The sequence below is a fragment of the Corvus kubaryi genome, unplaced genomic scaffold (assembly GCF_017639235.1).
Source record: "Corvus kubaryi isolate FWS band 111438036 unplaced genomic scaffold, C.kubaryi_AGA036_p1.0 129, whole genome shotgun sequence".
Classification (NCBI taxonomy): domain Eukaryota; kingdom Metazoa; phylum Chordata; class Aves; order Passeriformes; family Corvidae; genus Corvus; species Corvus kubaryi.
The window spans coordinates 1,372,542-1,388,406 of NW_024580664.1; the positions used below are offsets into that span (position 1 = coordinate 1,372,542).

General features: G+C 41.4%; 1 protein-coding gene across 1 annotated transcript in view; it reads left to right on the plus strand.

Annotated features, from left to right (window-relative positions):
• Nucleotides 1–11,926: 11,926 nt before the first annotated feature.
• The window catches only part of ELK3 (ETS transcription factor ELK3), a 37,188-nt gene continuing 33,249 nt past the window's right edge, over nt 11,927–15,865 (plus strand). Inside the window, exon 1 of the mRNA XM_042026145.1 lies at nt 11,927–12,349. The gene's annotated coding sequence lies outside the window, so the exon portion shown is untranslated. The remainder of the gene's footprint in view (nt 12,350–15,865) is intronic.

The following is a 15,865-nucleotide window of genomic DNA, read 5'->3' on the forward strand; positions in this document are numbered from 1 at the left end:
TCTTCTCTTCTCTTCTCTTCTCTTCTCTTCTCTTCTCTTCTCTTCTCTTTTCTCTTCTCACATGTGCTGTTCACTTTACAGCCCTCCATTCTGCATTCGAGGAAGCTGGTGATACTAGATGAAATGTCTTTTGTCTCCTTTCCATCTTTGTTATTTTTTCTCTTCTATACCCTGGAAGAATCCCATCCTCATGTCACAGACAGATGACTCCTTGTCATCTCCAGACAGATGACTCAGTGTAAGTCTTGCTTGAAGTCACTCAAATAGCAAATACCTGTTACAGAGTGACAGGGTGATTGATATCTTACCTGCAGAGTTTGCCTACCCCTTTCTAAGCAATTTCACAGGGAAAAAACCCAGACAGATAATGCCAGAAGCCTTAGCTTCAGCATCTGGGGCTCCACCTTCTCAAACAGATGTTTTCCAGACAGATGACCTCCCTTTTTCTCCAGACCTGAGAAGGCTGACAATGCAAATCACTGCAAGATAATATTCCCTGAAAGATATAAAATACTCTCACAATTCGGCAAAGATCTTAAAACAGCTAAGTATTTCTCCCTTCCCGAAGCAAAGGACCATTATCAATAACTGTTCATCACTTCCTGGAACCCTTGCCAGGAAGTTTCCTGTTTCACCCCACTCAACTGTTACACAGAACTTCGAAGAGAGGTGATGAAACAACAAGCATCTGGGAAAAAAGATACCACCTCTATTTCCATACAGTTCCATGGAAATTAAGCAGTCTCGTCAGAAGAAAAACTCATTAATAAGGACCAAAATACTACAGTTCCAGATTTGCTTTGTGCCTAGACATCTCTAAGCTAGCAGTCGTACCTTAAAAGTAGCTGGCAAGGCTGCAGTGAGGAAAGACAGAGGTGATTCTTGCTGGAAGAAAGACAGGCATCATAGAAGTTGCTGTTTCCTCTTCTATACCACACATCCTCGAGGGCATCTGTTTCTAGATTATTAAATTAATCTTCTGCCTGTGACTCATTTTTGTTTTTTCACAAACATAAACTCCCTTGGCAGCTGTTCTGCTCAAGTAGGGAAAGTATCAGGCGCCAAAGGAAGGTTTTTGCTGTGGGAGACAAGTGGAAGTGAAGACTGTGGAACTTGGAGGGGCAGATGCAGCCCTGCTCTAAATATGACTTAGAGCCATGATTGAATGATGTGGCACTTGAGTGCATGGAGGTCTTGTTGACCATGCTAATTGGGGAAGCACAGGGAAGAGGAAGGAAACTCAATCAGCAACATGGTAAATGCCCAACTTGGATACCTCCCACAGGAGATGCAAGTCGTGATTCTGACTTCACTGTTTTCAGAATTACACAGAGCACTCATCTTTTCTTTGTGTCTTTACCTCAATAAACTCCTCATAGAAACACCCACCTTTTTTTTTTTTTTTTTAAATTGAATCAAATTACAAAACAGTTTTTCTGGGGTGAAGAAATAATTGTTTGGAATTGCTTATAATGAGGTTTAAACAAACAAACGTACCTGAAAATGCAGGCTCTGAAGTAGCTATTAAACATTCAAGACACTGTTCTTTAGTAAGTCTTTCACTAGAGCAGCCCCTGTCTACTTCCATGGAGCCCAGGTCTTATCTGTCTCATCTAATAAAGCTGATCAGAAGTGTAACTGATCACCAAAATGTTTAAGAAGTATATATCAATTTAACATTTATTTTAGTTATCATACCTATTTATATTAAAATGCTCTTACCTGGCCTTTACTCCTATCAAAATTACGTCTTTAATAATAAGTAATTTAGCACAAGGCTAATATGTGGCAAGGAACTCATCTGGAATACTGCACCCAGCTCTGTGCCCCCAACATAAGAAGGATCTTGCTGGAGAAAGTCCAGAGGAAGGAACAAAGATGATGAGGGGACTGAACAGCTTCCCTATCAAGAAAGGCTGAGGAATTTGGGGCTGTGCAGTCTGGACAAGAGAAGACTGAATGGAGACCTCATAGCAACCTTCCAGTATTTAATGGGGAAATGAGATACAGACCAACGAGTCTCCATGTTCTAAGTACTTTGAGTTCTCTACCATTTGGCAGCAGAGTTGGGTCCAAGAGGCAGATTTTCCCAGACTGCCTTCTAGTCGAGCTGTTTATTGGTCACTGTATCTGATGGGGAAGCTGGAGAGGGACTCTTAGGTCAGGAACTGTAGTGACAGGAATAGGGGGAATAGCTTCAAAGTGAGAGTAGGTTTAGATTAGATGTTAGGAAAAATTCTTTACTGTGAGGGTGGTGAGGCACTGGAACAGGTTGCCTGGAGAAGCTGTGGATGCATCTCTGGAAGTTCAAGGCCAGGTTGGATGGGGCTTCGAGCAACCTGGTCTAGTGGGAGGTGTCCCTGCCCATGGCAGATGGGTTGGAACTAGCTGATCTTTAAGGTCCCTTCCAACCCAAACTATTCTATGCTTCTATGAATCTAATGTTGGTTGGACCATTGCGACCATTTCTGTCAATTTGGCTGAAATGGGAAGTCTGGGTTACCTGCTATCAGGGAGAGCTGACAGATGCTATTCAAACTCATCAAAGTGTGCAAATCTACAGTCACACACACATTGGTTCTCTAACTTGCGCTTGCAAGGTGTGTGTTCAGAAAAGACTCATCCTTTCCAAAAAATGGGTTTAAGTTATTTCCGTCTCTGGGATTGGGAAGCCAATATTTATTTCTGAAACATCAACAGGACTCTGAAATTGTAATTAGCCCAAAGAAAATTCAGAGTAACACCAATGATTTCAGTAGCGATCTGTTGATTTAGACATGAGGGAGCCTGAGCAGAACAGGAGTTGGAATCAAATCCATTAACCACTGAAGCAGAATGCTCTAACACAGTCATAAATACTTGCCACATGCAAAACTATACTTCCCACTGCTAACTGCGCTCTTGAGATTTGATTAGAAAAAAACCCACTCGCTAATTTACAGTGTCATTGTATCAATTTTAAACACAAGGGGTTTTTTAGGGACCATTCCTTGCCAGATATTATCCTTGTGCTAAATTACTTATTATTAAAGACATAATTTTTATAGAAGTAAAGGCCAGGCAGGAACATTATAATATAAATAGGTATGATAAATAAAATAAATGTTAAATTGATGTATACTTCTTAATCATTTTGGTAATCAGTGAGGACACAAACTTGAAATCATGAATTTTGCTGGCTACATTGTTATTTTGCTCTTCATGCTAATTATTTCCTGCAAGTCAAAACACTTCATTTTATTCTGTTTGCTTTTTCTATTTAGCACAAAAAGAAAGATAATCACCCCAATAAAATATATACATTATCAGAAAAGGTAGAGGGAAAATAAAAGACTGATAACTATAGGGAACTTAACTCAGCAGATCTTATCCATGCAGAGGTAGGAGTTTTGTTCTGTATTATTTTAAAAGTAAATTTTAAACCAACTACTTACTATTTGCTATGTGTTTCAACAAATTGTCTGAAACATCTGCATATTTCTTAAAGTTTCTGCCTTTTTACATTGTTTTTAGCTTGGTAGCCCTATGGATTATTTATTATTCTGCGTACATGAACTTCAGTTAAAATGTTTGTTTTCTGATCTTCCCTGTCTACCAGATGATGGAATAATTCTCCTCCATCGTAACCAGCATCATGCCTTATTGCTCTTGCTAGGGAATAACTGCTAAATGATCCAAATGAGAAACATAAATATATACATCTGCATTTATATTTGTGTGGGGTTATAAAACAGGCTTCCAACATACAGAGGAAGAGTACAATGGTTAAAGCCTACACTGATTGCTCAGGAACATGGTCCATTAGCATTGCCTATGCTTCTAAAGTCCTGTTCCTTTATTTTATTGTAAGTATTAACTTTAAGAATGAATTAAAACTGGAACTTGGATCAAAAGCCTTTACTAATTTCCTTATTTATTACAGGGAGTTAGGAAATTCCCCTACAATTCCCACAAGGATGCAGACAGAGTCTGGACAGACAGACAAGTGAAAAGTGGAAGCTAATGAATATTGCTCCAGTGTCAGACAGGTAAAGCACTCCCGCCTTCCTGTTAATTCAGTTGAAACAATGAAGAGAAAAACCCAACCCACCCTTGTCTTGTTTGGCTTAGACATGAACCCTTGATAAGACTCTGGAAAACAAGAAACTTTCTAATAGATTTTAGCTACCTTTGGCTGACAAACTTATATGTCATAAAAACGTAAAAATAGCGGTGCACTTCTGCCACACAGCTTGATATGTTGTAGATTACAGAAAATTACTGAGATAAAGAATAATATAACATTTTTACTTGAATATTACATACTTTACATTTCTCTACAGAAAGGATATCCCAGCAGGAAGGAGAAAGGTGGAGCACAATCCCTGTAGCATTTCTTGTTCTGCATTGTACAAAACTTTGTAGGGACACAGGAAGAGGATACGGAAGTTTCTACAGGAAAACAGAGAAAAGTTCAAACATAAACAGCATCCAAAAAATTTACCAACACTTTATAACGTTTCCTTTTTCTTTTTAAATGTTTAAGGACAGTTACATTACAGTATAGTTTACTACACATTTCGATGTGTACGTATTTTTACAATTTCTCTTGCAATAATATCTCAAAGCAATTTTTAACATGAATTGTGAAAGCTTTATAAGAGTAATGTATACAATAATCTATTTGGGATAGCATCCTCCTTTTAACAGAATGAGCAAGTGTCAGACTAACAAGTTGATACTACAATCTATGTAGAACTTTGAAGAAACTTGGTATTTAACCAAAGTCCCCCTAAAGACCACTTCCACAACAGACCTCTGGTTAGAATCCACCAAAAAGAAAACTTAACATAACCTCAACACCTTTTACAGAAGGATTGAAGACCTTGCTTTAGCAAAGGTTAAGAACATGTTTAAACCTGGTGTTGCAGGCAGCTGAAATACGTATGAGAGAGTTTAGCCAAAGACCTGACCTATCACCTGGAGCAGCCATGGTGGGATGGTGCCAATGGTGGGACACATCCGTGTTAGCTGTTCCCGTAGGCTTGTATGTAAAGGAAACATCCCTGTCTGACCATCCAGGAGCCACCCTGGCAGTCACACTCGTACCACCTGAGCTGAGACTGGAGCCCCTTCCCAGCTACATTCACACCAGCTTGACCCCGGGTTTCCTTTAGCAGAGTCTCAGATGATCCTTAAAATAATTTAATCTTGATGCAATAACTAATTAACAAAACACCAACTGGAGCTGGCATCTCCGAGGAGGGACCCCAAAAAAAGGAGCTGCTTTGCTTTTATCCCCTCACAGCCTAAGCATGGGGAAGTCTGAGGGTTGTCGGCTCCTGCTGTGTCTCTGAGTGTCTGATCCCCTGGCTGGCGCCACATGTCCCTGGACCCTTTGTTACGCACTTCACAGCCCCTTGCCTGGGGCTCCAGCCACCCAGAGCTCAACCCGCAGCTTGAAGTGCAGCTGCACCCCGAGCTACCTGCATTAAATGCATTCCTCAACATGTAGTTGCTTGAATACATTTTGTGTTCAGCAAAACATAAGAGCACACGGTTAGCTCCCAAGAATTTGTTCAGTAAGTATGGACTTTGGCTTGTGTTTACGGCCTTTTGCTAAGTCTGGCTATGAAGGGGCCTGTGGTTTGCGTCAAAAGAGCTTTCTATATAAATGTGGCATCTTTTGATAGCACCCAGTCAGGCGCACACAACAATAGCCAAGGCAATATTCATACAACTGTAGATTTGGCTGTCCGTCATCAATTCTCTTAGAACTGCAACTACCACAAGCAAAGTGATGAAAGGGTATCAGCTGGGCTAATGGGCATCGGCTTTTCAGTGTGTACATTAAAGGTACAGGTAGGACAGCAGTCATGATCAATTATAGAGCAAGTGAATATATGAAAGATTTATAAACAGGGAAATTTTTTGAGGAACAAGATCAAGTTTGCATTGCAAGCCTACATTACTTGAGTTTTTAGGAGGATCAAAATGCTGTCACTTTTAAATACTTAGATGTATGTCTACACTGAAAACCTTTCGCACTTGTAGGTAAAATGTATAGCAAATAAAATCTCCTCATAAACAGATGAAAAGTGATTCCACATTTCAGCCATACAGAAGGCAGAATATGAAGCAAAGATATACCTATGTCTTCTAACCCTAAGCATGTAGTTAGGGTGGCTGAGTTATCTGGAGAAGCTTCCCAGGATCCCTGCATAGTCATCAGGGAGAAGCAGGCACCTCCAGATCATTCATATCAGGGTTCTAACTTACATGCCTTGAATTATTTTCCAAAATCTTTCTCCATTACCATTCAAGAAAAGGGAGTGCACATGCACACGCAAGGTAAAGGTATTAAGACACACTAATTTTTAAACTCTTTTTGTGTAACGCGACTTGGAAAAAAGGATTTTCTAGCAAGCAGAATGGAGCTACAATTATGCTAATAGCAGTCATTTCCCGTAAGAAACACATAATCTGTGTACTTTATGGTCTGCACCAATGACTGGTTGAGGGGTTAGTTTTGACTTCTCAAAACAAAGCATATTTTGAAGACTTTGCTTTTCCAAAGTGTCTTTTATATGAGGTTTATAATTATGGCTATGGAGTATGAGAACAGGAAGGGCTTTAAGAAAACATCAGTTATTTTATTAGAAAATGCACATCACCAAGAACATGCATAATTAACTTTGTAGCTATAAAATACAAAAATACATTAATTGGAACATTATAATAAAATACACAGTAATTAGAAGAGAAAAAAAAAGTTGTCATTTTCACCTATCTGAAAATTTTTAAGTAGAACTGTGTCCCAAAGTGTGTGTCACACTGGGAAACATAAAAACTATAAGGTCACATGGTAAAACAGGTAAAATCTGTTCAATTTCATTCATCATTTAAAAATCTTAGAATTAGTGTGGGCTGAACAGAAGTGGCAGTGAGTTGTGCTCCTTTTGGCCAAAAGCATTTGAGAACAGTAAAAGCAGTTTAATTATGTTCAGATGCTATGGTGATATTTGGCAGTAGAATTACCTTGGATCAGTTATATTCAGAGATTAGGTTAGGATAAAATAGACAGATGGGAAAGGGGGGGGGGGGGGGGGGGAAAAAAAAAACCAAAAAAATGCAACTGAAGTTCTAGCTCAGACCTCTAATTAATTAGCCCGGAAGAGAAATTGCCGTAGAACAGATTGAAAGATTTAAGAGAAGCCTGGTGACCTCTGAAATAGTTAATCTTTGCAGTTAGATTAGACTTTATGCTTAGTCGGGATTCATGGAATCCTCTTTCCCTGTTTTCATGGGTTGCTCATTTAGGTGCTCTAGGCTCCTTCAATACACAGTGACACCACATTCCTTTAATGACAAAAAATATCATAGGCAATTACGGTGCACACAGGATGTAATTCCTTATAAATCTTTCACTAAGAAGGCAAACCTAATGAAATTGTACACGCAATGATATTTTTACTTGAAACATGTTGGGTCATGTGTTTTCTTCCACAGCACACAGGGAAAGCAAAACATTCAGGAAAGCAAAATGTGCCAGAGGAAGAGGAGTGTAAAAGCATTCATTTCCCTCAAACACTCCTTCCTGATCAAGCACCACAGCCTTCCAGGGGTGGATAGGGAAGAAGAAAACTTTGGGGTCTCTAAAACGTTATTCTCTTAAGACTGAAGGCAGATCTCTAACTGCAACCCAACAACAAATCTCATTCATAGACAGTCATGAGGGACTAGAACATGCTCCCTAAGGGAGAAAGAAGTCCCTGGGAAGATAGAAGAGGCTCCCACTTCCTTGCCAAAGTCCTACCATCTGTACAGTATACTTGTTTCATGGTGTGAAGAAGCACTTAGCCCTTCTCCTGCCTCTGACAGGAAATATTTTAGGTTAAAACTTGCAGGACTCCTTTGTTTCACAAAATGTGACATGAGGTTTTGAAGCTTTTGATGGTAACATGCAATGTTTTTCCCATTAATCTGAACCAATTTGAACAAGAGGTTTTTTAAGAACAAACACAGTTCTGTTGATGTCTGCCATCACCTCTTCTAAGTTCACTATTTTACTCTAGATAGCTCAGCAACAAGCCCAGGAAGAAATGCTTGTGGGAAACACTGTGCAACCTGGTCCCTTGGGTTTCCATGGCTTCAGAGTCAGTGTTACATGCTGGAGCTACAGTATTGCACACAGAACTTTTCTTGCCAATGAAGCTGCCTGTGAGATGAGATAAAACTGAGGACCTGACCACTTTGTGAGCAGTATGGATCCCCCAGGGCTTTTTGCAATAATGAAGTTGTTGGCTCTAAAGCCTGTGCTCGTTCAGCTACAGGAGAGTGTGAAAGAGAAAAGCCAAACCTCCTAGAGAACATTCATCAGTATTGATGCAACATTCGCAAGACATTCAAATAATATGTTGTGAAGGGCAACCATGAATCTTACATGAATTAGACTGTTATTTCAGCTGAGGTAATTAGTTTCTATTTACCCAGTTTCCGAAATTCCCTGGAAATCCTCCTGTAACTCATCAGGTGGTTATTCAAGTTAGAATTGCTAGAAAATAAGAGAGAATGATGGTTAAGAGTGATTCTCCTACAGAACTATTGTGTTCATTGTCATAAGGGCAGACACAAATCTGAAGCCTCTTCACTGCAGAGCCTGTAATCCAGAAAGAAATAAAAAACTATTAGAGAAGATGAAACAATGTATACATTCATTAAATATATTAGGAATTAAAATATTAAATGAAACAACAATTTTTTCCAATGCTTTCAACTTTGTTCTTGATAATTACACACAATTATAAGCATGTATGTACACTTAAGGAAAATTGTATACTGCAAAGTGACATTACAATTATATAATTTATTTTAATAATTTAATTAAAGAGGGACTCAAGTCTCAGAGTGAAATTACACTAAAACCTAGACCAACCCATTTATGAGTCTCAGCCTGAAGAGCTTTAAACAGAGATCTGGAGGACAGCAAATCTACCTTTACTTTTTTGTTTCCTTCTCTTAGATTGTTTAATTAGAGCAGCACATTTGATTTATGAACAGTTTAAAAATGCAGGAGAAACAATCTGAAAAGACAGACAAAGCCTGGTTTCTTAATTGATGTAATCTAATAAAATGAGGCAGAATTATAGTCACTATTCTTAGGAATGCTTTGGGGCAATTTTTTCAGCAGGAGAGGCTTATAAATACAGGCTCTTCTACAAATTGCCCTGTCTCTAGGTAAACAGAGACATCCTGGGTGCATATGTTTGTTCAAGGATTGCCTGAACCCATCAGATTAGGACTTTCAGCAGCAGTAACCTGCCTTTCTGGTTGAAGGGGAGCTGTCTCAGTTAAACTTAGTCGTTTAAAAGTAGAACAGCTGTTGTCTGGACCAACTCTGAGCAAGGAAAAACAATTTCCAAAGCTAAACCCTCAGATCTTCATAGCTTGAGGACAGAACTAAAGCTTTACAATTAATAGTTGTAATGATATCATGTGCCGATGAATGGATGTGAAATGAGACACAGAAGCTGACTAGGGACTGCTAAAAATATAACTGGCAATTTTTATAACTATGTCAACCAACAGGTTTTCTGAAAAACAGAAGAAAAAAGCTCCTACACAATACAAACACACAGTTTTCCTCATTCATTATCTTGTATTTTTGCATCAGATAATCCTTAAGGATAACCCTAAGTGTACATTAATCGAGCCAGGCAGATATTGCAGAGGCGAGTTTCAGCAATCATTCTGTAAAGCACAGTGTTTTTATCAAGACACAGATGTAGTTTCCAAAAATACTTTTCCTATGATATCCATAGTGCTAGGATCAGTAGCCCTGGCCAAAAACTCCCATTTTCTTCCACTTCCTTCAGAGCTCTCTGAATTGCTTGTGTTTCCAACACATCCTGGTCTCTTAATTCTGTTAAAGAGTTCTGCACTTTTTACTCCAGCTTTTGTAGGGTAATTATGAAGAGACCTCATCCAGTGGTCATCTGACCTCCAGCATGGCAGCCTTATTTAGGTTTCTACCTGACTAGACAAGAAAAGGACTGCTGTTAAAAAAAAAAAAAAAAAAATTAAAAAGTACTGTAAACTGGTGCAGCATAGGAAATCGGAGAAAAACTTTTTAAAGTTTTAAACATTTTTTAGAGATGTAGTGTTATTTGTAAAAGAAAAGAACTTGTATTGCTTTTGAGAGTGTTCTCTCAGATCTCCACACCAATAGCTGGTAAGGCAACTCTCCTGTATCTCTACTTCACCTCTTGGTCAGAAAGCCAATGAAAGGTAAACGTAGAAGATGAATACTGGCACCCCCATCTGTCAGTCCAATGTTTCATTTTGACACCATAAAAACTTCTCTGACTGCCCTGCTTTGCAAAACTGGGTCTTCAGTTGTAGTTCCCAAACAAAGATTGATTCCTGCATCCTAATGACTTCAACTAGTGCTTACAGAAAGGATTGTACATTTAATCTAGGAAATATAATATCTGAAATAAAAAATTTTAATGCTTCTTTATTTGGGAAACACAAAATGAGGATTTATCGGACCTCATCTGTATTCTGAAATTCAGAATGACTTCTAAAAGGGAATGATTTAAGAAAAATAACTAAGTTACATTATTTGGTGTTGGTACCAAGTTATTGTTACTCCTCTATGGCTTGTTAGAAGACGAGAAGGAAGAAATTTGATGGACTTCCGCAAAAGACTGATTTTGATCCTGTACCTCTGTTCAGATGCTATTGACTGATGCTTAGTGGTCAATTCAGACAATCTCTTTAACTCCATCAAAACATACTTTTGTTCCCAATGACATTGCAAGCAACAAACCAATAGAGTGATAAAAAGTAATCACAGCTTCTATGTCAGCGCTCATCAAAAACATTCTGAACTGCAGTTTCAGTGCTGGAATGATAAATCTCATTACTATTAAAAGAAATAGCAGTATTGACTTTGAAGTATGCCTTGAATGTCACTGATGTTCTAGGCAGACAGAAGATAATGTCACACACTCTGAAAATTTCCAAATAAAGTTAGAAATGCTGATATATGAGACACAAGAAAAGACAAAATTGATGTAAACTCCAAATACTGAAAATGTGTCCCTTTTAATAAATCCAAACCAACAGCTTAGATCTGAGGTCTACAGCTTGAAGGTCAAAACCTGAATCTCAATCAACAAACTACCACTGGTCTGACTCTTGAGATAGGATGTAGAGCTGCAAGATCCAGCTTGTATTTGATGATTTGCAATAGGAAAAGGGGTAATAATTTTAAACTAAAAGAGGATAGATTCAGACTGGATATAAGGAAGACATTTTTTATAATGACAGAGGTAAGGCACTGGCACAGGTTTGCCCAGGGAGGTAGAGGTGCTCCATCCCTGAAAACATTCAAGGTCAGGTTAGAGCAGTAGCTCCGAGCAACCTGGTCAAGTCGATGATGTCCCTGCTCATTGCAAAGGAGGTGGACAGGATGACCTTTAAAGGTCCCTTCCAAACCAAATCCAACCATTTCATGATTCTACGATTTGAGTGCTCCTTGATTTTTAACATGTTATTTCCCTTGATTTAAGTTGTTGCACCGTGTTGCATTGCTCTTGTACTTTGCTATCCATGTGAGGTTCAGCTCGGGAAGATGGCCAGCGAGTGTCCAGTGAGCTACTGCACCCCACCAGCCCCTCAGCCCCCAATGAGCCCAGCCAGAGGTGCCCAAGGCTCCCCTCCACAGTGACCTCAGTCCCAGCATGGTGGGACAAAGGCGGCCGTCTCTCCAGGGGCCAAAGGCCGTCACCATCCTCCGGCATGGCGAAGCACCGCTCGTAAGGGGTTCATAAGCATCTCTCCTGTGTCTCACGGGGAAACGCGGGGATATTTTGGCCCAAGCAGCTGGGGCGGCCGGCGGGAAGCTCCTCCCCAGGGGTGTAGCACAGGAAGGGGTGGCGGTCGGGGGAGTCGGGGAGCTCCCTGCGAGCCGGCGGAGTCCCCGCTGCCCGCTTTACTATGCGTGTGTCTTGTGTTACAGCCATGCTGCACATCGGCGGCCAGAGCGAGGGGCGCGGGGAGGAAAAGGCTGTTTACACAGACTGCAAACCGCCCGGGGAATAGTGCGGGAGAGGAAGTGAGCCGGGCCGCTGTCTGACTGCCCCGGCTTCCTGCTCGCTCCCTCACACGGGCAGGCGCTCACACACACACACACACACACCGGCCCAAGGGGAAAAAAAAAAAGAAAAAAGGGAAAACAAAATCAGGATCTCATTACTAGAGCAACAGAGCGCCTGCAGAAGACTGTCAGCATGGAGAACCAGGGAATTTTACTCAGCTCCCTCTAGACTACCCGGAGAGAGCGGAGAAGTCCCTCAGCCGCTGGGTAGGTACAAGTGCTTCTGCGCCCGCCCCGGCTCCCGCAAAGTTTCGGGGGGCTGCGGGCAGGGGAAGGGGAGGCCGGCGGCTGCTGCGGGGCCGCGCTCCGCTCGCTGGTGGGGCGGCAGCGGGGACAGCGCGGGGCAGCCCGCGGGAGGGAGGTGAGGCTGCCGGGCACCGCGGGGAGGGGGCTCGCAGCCCCGCACGGGGCCGGGGAGCCCAGGGGTCCTGCCCCGGGGTCGGGCCCGGCCAGCGCGGCGGTAACGAGGCAGGGGGCGGTGGTCGGGGGGGCGGGATGCCGGAGGAGGCTCCCGCCGCCGCAGGGGCCCCCCGCCCCGGTGAAGGGTTTCCCCGGGGGCCCTGCTGTCCCCCGGGAGCTGCGGGTGCAGGTGACGGGACGGACCGTGTGTGTGTGTGTGGGCGGGGGGGACGCGGGAGAAGGAGCCGGGGCGTGAGGAGGGACACGGCCGGGAAGGAGGGGCCGGGGGTCGCGGGGAACCCGGGGACCCCGCGCCGCCCCGCAGCCCCTCGGCGGTGCCGGAGCGTATCGTGCCCCCCCTCCCCGCCGGTGCCGGCTGGCAGTGCCGTGGGGCTGCCCCCTCCCAGCGGCATCCCGGGCACGGCGCTCGGGGCGGCGGGGGCCGCCCGGTGCCTGTCAGGGCGGCGGGGGCGCCGCGGGGTCCCCGGCGGCGCTGCGAGGCCGAGCGGGGCCGGGGAGGGCGCGGGGGGAGGGAAGGGAAAGCTCCTGCAGAAACTGCAGAAGAGGCTTTAAAAAGGAAAAGAGAAAAAAAAAAAAAAAAAAAAAGTGTCGGGAGAGTTTCTGGCTTGTCTGGAAACAGCAAGACTAATTGCCATGCGCTTCCGGTTTGAAACTGGCAGCAGACAACATCTTGAAAATGAGTCACTGCAGCTCACAAAGAAACTCTGTGGTTTTCTCCCTCTCAGGTTTATGTATTTGCTCCTTTTTACAGTTTCCTTTGTAGTCTTCAGCCTTCTCCCCGGACCTCCCCCCACCCGCTTTTCTTAGCCACCCCCTGCCCCCAGACCCCTTGGCCGACGTGGATAGTTTCCACGACCAACTGAAAAAAAGAAAAACACAAAAAATGTTTGTAAGGGAAGGGGAAAAAAAAAAAAAAAAAGAAAGAGAAAGGGAGAGAAAGTGGAGAGTTGTTGTTGGATCTGGCTTTGCTGAAGGTTAGAGGGACTCTGATGCTGCAGGGGGAAAAAGTTCCCTGAATTTTCCACTGGCTGCAGGAAGAGAGCCCATTTAGTCATGGCTAAGTAATGTCTGCACACACACCAACTAATCTCATTAGGAGTTTCCGTTCCCTAACACAGGAGGGTTTTGTGAAGCCCTGTCAGCCTTTCTAACGTTGCAGTTGAAAGGGAGACAAGTTACATCTTTATTTACTTAGGAGTGTAGTGCTATGACAATTTATATAATGTAGCATCTTTTAGGTCATGAGGACTCCAAAAGTCAATCGCTGCATTTCATTTCAAGCAGAAAGTCGTGATTCATCTCGTATTTTGCTCATAAAGACTTTTCAATTATTTCAGATTAATTTATGCATAAATATTTCCATAGGGTGAAGCATAGAAATGGGGTAGCAGAAGTCTGTGTTATGGTAAACATGTTCTGTGCATGTCTGACAATTGCATGTATTTGCAAAGTTAGAGGACTTTTGTGCCAAGATACTGAGATGATGGCCATATTTGAAAAATATATTCATGCACATAGCCTTCCTGTATTGATGCTTTTCATATCTAGATTTCAAGTGATTTTGTACATACCAGTTTTGATTTAGTGGTTTGTGTAATTATTTCATGATGATTTTCTTTCATAGTGGTCATGAAAGAAATCTGTTTTCAGAACTGAAAGATTTTTGCCATGCCCCACCAATCTTTAAATTAGAAGTTAACAACTTTTTGCAAAAAAAAAAATTCTGGAGTAAGCAAAGAAAATGGATTCTTGCTTGCAAGTGAATTTTAGCTAAAGGAAATGTCAATAAATGTGAATAAAATGGTATGCAGTAGGAAATAACACTTAGCTACCTACTTGAATTACTATGTGATAGCATTAAACTGGCAAACATTATGCAAAAAAATAGTGCTTGCAGTATACCACGTGTTTACCTCTGAGGATCTGCAGTGTTTCCTGCACTTCCTATGTCCAAGTGACACAGAAAAATTCTTCATTAACAAGTGATGAGGACTTCTATTAGTGGATTACTGACACAATCTCCAGACACAGATGCCTCTTGATTTTCTAGCCGGGTAGTGAAGAATTTTTAGAATAGTGTACAAACCAGACAATGCCTAATCTCTGTCTCAGTCAAATGCAGTCATCAGGAAGCCAGAGATTCTTTTTCAGTTTTGGACGTTTACTTCTTTTGTAAAATTCTTAAGTTTTAAAGAAAGAAGTGCATTTCTGGACATAGTGTTCAAAAACCTGTTGATTATGTTATGGAGCTGTTAGTGTGGTGTGCAACACCAAAACCTGCTGAAGAGTGTTTCCTGGCTCTTACTGTCTCTCTTTGAAATACAGACATTAAATTGTTCACTTACTGCATTAAATATTGCTGGAATTTCAGTGTGCTGTCTACTGATCAGAGTAGATGAAGCACATACATTCATACGTGTATATATATATATATATATATATACATATATATGTGTATATATATATGTAGTCTATCCACACTCTATGAATTTGTATGTTGTGTTCGTTCGACGTAAGTGTAAAACATCCTGATGTCCTCAGGAAGACAGATGTAGTAGTAGTGTATTTTGAGTTGTGTGTTCTGTAAATTTGAAAGACTGAATGAGAAGTAATCCATAGATGTGTTAAAGATAGACCGGTTCTGTCTGGAATAAAAAAAAATCCAAATATCATATAATGCATGTTAGTTTCCACTCAAAAAATAAAAAAGTATTAAAGGTGCTTTTATTGTAAATATGATTTTTTCTTCACCTGTCCAAAAATGTGTTAGGAATATATATTGTCTTCCAAGAGTTATCATCATTGCTTACATCTTGATTTTTCCAAATCAGCTGTGCAAGTTGTTCCTAAAAAGAAAAAACCCACAGGCTTACATCCTTTCTGATATCACCGACTCCACCTAGATGCAACAGCTGAAATAAGCAACTCAGTCTCAGGGGAGGAACTCAGCTACAGCCTTCCTCGTAACTGTTTATAACACCACACACATGGACACTTTTATGTAGAAACAAAAGTGTATTTTGTTTTAGTCATTAGCCATTTTCAGTGTTTACTGATTCACAGTGGTTCTTTGCTCCTGTTACTTAATGTTATTTCATTAAACTTAAGTCATGGAAAGAAATCAAGTATATCACTCCAAAGACTGAAGTATTTCCTCTTTGTTGTGCAGGAAGTCCAGTTATGTAAACTTTGCCTTCTTGTTGTAATGCCCTTCTTGGGATGGAGGTATTCTTATGACAGAGTTATTTGTAGGGGCAGGTATTTTTGGTCAAGTGAACACAAATATTGATCAAAAACTGGTTC